Genomic DNA, 4,766 nt, shown 5'->3' with positions numbered 1-4,766 from the left:
CTTCTTATTGAATATTTATTTTGCAAATTTGTGTATCTGTAATTCCTACACACACACACAAAAAAAAATTTGGATGAGTTCATAGATTTATTTCTATTGCTTTGTGATTAATCTGAAAAGATTGGAGATGTTGGAATGTGAATTCTGTGCTAGCACTCATCATCTAAGCGTTTTATATATTGTTTGGTGCTATTTCAGATGTATGCTTTAGTAGCTTTTTTTTTTTTTTTAATCTGTATTAAATGAATTATATTACATTCTTTGAACATGAATTTATTTAATGTGGCAAGCTATTAGAGCAGACTTGCAGCACTGTTTAAGAGGATTTAATACACTGAGCACTCCAGATAGTGGAACCACAAAGTATAAATCCAGCAATGGTTAATAGTATGGGGTGCTTTGTTTTGTTAATCCTCTTTACTTTTGACAGTTGATGAAAAGTACATTACCAGTGTTAGAGCAGTAGGTGTAGACAGCCCACTAGTGTTAATGGTTGAAAAATCTAATTCCTTTTCTCTCGGAATGAGGCCAGTTTTGTGAAGCACATCTGGAAGCATTTCAACTGATCTGCAGAGGAGCTGGTGCTGTTTTGACAACTTCGGAAGATGAAAAAAAAAACAAAAATGCCAATCGTGATTTAAACTCTAAAACATTTCCAACTTTTGCAGTCTGTGGAGAGCCAAACTAGTTATCACCACAATGTGAGAAATAGAAACATGGACTGCATGTATAGTTTGGTTATGTGCATGAAAATTTAGTTGACTGGCAACCAAGCCATTGTTAGAGAAGCTTTTTTTTTAAACTTAGACATACTAAAGCATATAGAGTACATGAATTGTCTTAATGTAGCTGTGATAGTTTGAGCTCAGGCATTTAGGTGAAACTCTTCAACAACTGTTGTATCTAAGCATTTGCAATATGCAAGAAATTAGTTTACCGGTGTAAAAAAATGTCTAACAAGCAATGGTTCCTCTGAAAATCCATCTAATGTGAATAAATTGCAAGTTTTATATTTTAAACTTAATTTTAAGCAAAACCCAAAAGTGGGAGAAACATTCAGCATGAAACAAAGAATTATACTTAGTCATTTTTATAGTTAGAGAACATTGTAAATACAAGAAAATCCTCTAAAACTTATAAATTTTAACTTTAGTATAAGATTACATTTAGGACATTTGCCAAAGTTAATAAGCTCTATTACTTAGCTATTTTGTACATTTATGTAATTGTAGGAAGCCAGTGTCAGCTCTGGAGGTAACATTGGATATTTCATCATATAAGTGATTAGAATTACTGGGATCCTACTGCAAGTAATGCAAAAGTGGGCATAACTTTTATTGAAACAAGTACAAATTACACATGTTGGTAGAGTAACTGTTCAATCTCTTTGAAAAGAAATTCAGGTGTATACTGTTGTACTCACTTTCATCTTGACTGCGTCTATGAAAATGTTGTCCTTTGTTGGATCAAACAGACAGAAGTTAGAGGGCACCACATATGGGTTGTATGGTGGGGCAACTGACCAGCTCAATTGCCTAGTTTGTGCATTATCATGGTGAATGTGAATCAATTTTAGATTCTTGTTCAATCTATTCTTCCTAATAGCTTCTAAGATGTTTGAGTGTCTTTCAAGGTACCACTCACTGTTTACAGTACAGCCACACACCAGAAAAACAAAATTCAAGGATAATGGCATCTTTATGTTGAAAAAGCAATCACCATAGCTTTCTGCACCAGTTAATAGTTATTGAACTTAAGTCTTGAAGGTGTGATACCTTTTCATAGACTGAACATTTATTTCTGGCTCATAAAGATACAGGCATGTTTCATCTCGTCACCAAAATTGAATACGTTTTCAAACGTTTTCAGCAGATCAAAGTAGACTTCCACTTTTCTCTCCTCCAGACTGCTATTTTGCACATACTTTCCAATCCCCAAAGTTCCTTACCATCTTCTGTAATATAATGCAACTACAGTCCATTAAGCTCAGGTTGTGACTCATCTGTCTGCACAAATTCACCCACTTGCTGGCAATTCTTTTTAGTAGTTACAGTTGATGATCTCCCATTGCATGGTTTGTTGTTAATGCTTTTTTTTTTTTTTTTTAAACTTCGTACATCTGTAAACATAGCTCTTATCAGCAGTGTCATCTCTGTAAAGAACCTATATAGTCTTCTGTGGATGTTGAGTGGCCTGCAACACCATCATCAAGAGAATTCAATGATAGCACATTGCTTGAAATCCATTGTCAGCAATGAAGAACAGGAAGAATTACTCTAACAACACATGCAATTTGATCTTTACCAGTTACTAAAGTTATAACCACTCTTACATTACTTTTGGCACAACTCTTGTCTATTCCACCTGATTTGCTGTCCAATGTTTTTAAGTGATAATTTCAGCGGAGGCTAGAAAAGTGAAATGAGTCCATGGAAGTTTACAATTCATGACTTACTAGCAGATCAATTTGTTAGTGAGTTGGGGCCCTGGTAAGAAATGGTGGTTTAGTCAATAAATGAAGCAAATAGGTCAAGCATGTGCTGTCAGTAATTACTCAGAGCAGGCAGTTGGTGACCTTTATGTAGTAATGCACACAAAAAATAAATGAAACAGGCGCGCGACTGAGCTAAAGGCAGATTTACTTCTGCCTTTATAGCACGTAAAGAAAATGACACTGTAGGAATGTATGTAGCACATGTACTACAGCATTACTATGTGTAGCTTAAATACTGTGATTGAAAGGCAGGGGTGAATTATGCCTACCTAATCTACAAAATAAAATATTTTGCATTTTATGCATAGTAATCAGAGTAACCTTCATAATTTTATTGAATTAGGTGCATATCTTACCATAAAAGGAAAATGTTGCTAATCATTGTATTTTATTCAAGTTAGGCATTGCCTACCTAGGCAGCACATCCCTGAAGTAGGTCAATATTTTGTGTAGTGATTGATGTATGTAATGAGTACTCTAGGAATAAAAAGGATTTGAGTACAGCACTAAAGTTGGCAACTACTGTCAGTTTGTAATTCAACTTCTTGTGGACAGAATTGCTAGTACCAGTTCTCATCTAGATGTCAATTTATTTGATCACTTAATGATTTTAATTGTATGATTAGCTTTTTAAAAAGTGTTTATCAATAACTAAGTGAGGTCCCACAAAGTTATGACCTATTTGGATGGAGAGTATATATTGTGGTAGAAAACCTGGACAAGCCTGATAACTGCACCATTTTTTATTTTCAGAAAACTTGCATTTAGTGGTACTAATAACATAAAACATTGATATCAAGAATTTTTATCTTGTATGTATGATAGTAACATTAAATGTATCATTCAAGCAATCAGTGGAGCAATGATTCAATTGTATTTAGGGATGGAGTTATCGAAAGGACATACTTGAAGAATTTCTTGAAATTGACCATACTTCTAGGTAGCATGGTTGAAAGGATTTATATTACAAGGTGTAATGGGATAACTGACCAGTCACAGTTTTGTAGAGACGTTAGGAAATTCTTAATGAGAAAAGTTTTATGACAACTGGTTCAGCAGATGATAGTATCTATTTTGGGGTTCCATCGAAATGTCTTAAATATTTGCATCACTAATTGAACAGAATTTTTGTGCCACCCAAAATCTGTTTTGTTACATGATTTTTTTATTTTTTTAAATATATTAAAATGAAAAATGTTTGGATGAAGCTTCATGAATTATGGTTGAAATCATAATCTAGTTTTCAGTGTTCATTTAACACTGGAAGTGCCATAAGTTGAATACTGATGCATCAGGCCTTATGGCTTATAAATATTCCAAATCACTTAATGTCTGTATATAGAGATTACAACTCAAGATTATTTACTGCTAAAGTTTCTATAAAGGGTACATAGAATCAGTCATGTAGATTGAGACAAATTTTCCAGTTCAAGAACCAAATCGGTAGCAGTGAAACAAAATAGGTTTCATTGCAAGAGAACTGCCTGCTTTTCAGTGCTGAACAACCAAAGTACCGATATACTGTAAATCACTATAACAATCATTTAAAACTAAATTGGTTACAAATCACTGAAGATGTGAATTGTATGGACTTAGGTACAGAAGAAACCATTCATGTTTATAACTTGTTAATGAAACAGTTCAAGCACATGTTTATTGCAGTCACAGCAAGATTGTCAACATTTTATTGAATATGTGACATTTGAAACTATGATATAATAAGCATTCAAGAGAGCAGTCATTTGTGTAACACCAATAGAAAGTCTAATTCAACTAATTGTTTTTATTTCTTTATTCTGAATGATGTAGATTTTTAATACACTAGAAGAGTTATGGAGGATGCAAACGTGAAGGTTATCACATGATAGAAATTAAGAATATATTTTCCCCACCAAAGAGTAAGGAGATATATATGTATATATATATAACACGACTTGAACAACATCAGGAATGAAATTGCCTTTCAAAAAGTATTTCCTAAAAACCAGACAGATTCTGGAAAAAAGACAAACAGTATCAACAAATTAACAATACAATGTTAATGTAGATGTTAAAATAAAAAGCTGAACACATGAAAGTTTTCCACCTGAATGTAAATAGGTTGTAAAGATTCATAGGGAAGTGAGCCACTGACTTCTGATTAAAAACTGAATATTTAGTCTGTAAATGTAGGTTATTAATTGTAAGAACAGTCCTTTCTGAGAAGAGAATAAATTATAAACATCTCTAAGGAAAATTAAGGAATAAAAATTAATTAGAGGAAATTCTTGAA

Source organism: Octopus bimaculoides, chromosome 1 (genome assembly GCF_001194135.2).
Source record: "Octopus bimaculoides isolate UCB-OBI-ISO-001 chromosome 1, ASM119413v2, whole genome shotgun sequence".
Lineage (NCBI taxonomy): Eukaryota > Metazoa > Mollusca > Cephalopoda > Octopoda > Octopodidae > Octopus > Octopus bimaculoides.
The sequence above is the reverse complement of the archived record's forward strand: the minus strand, read 5'-3'. Positions refer to the sequence as shown.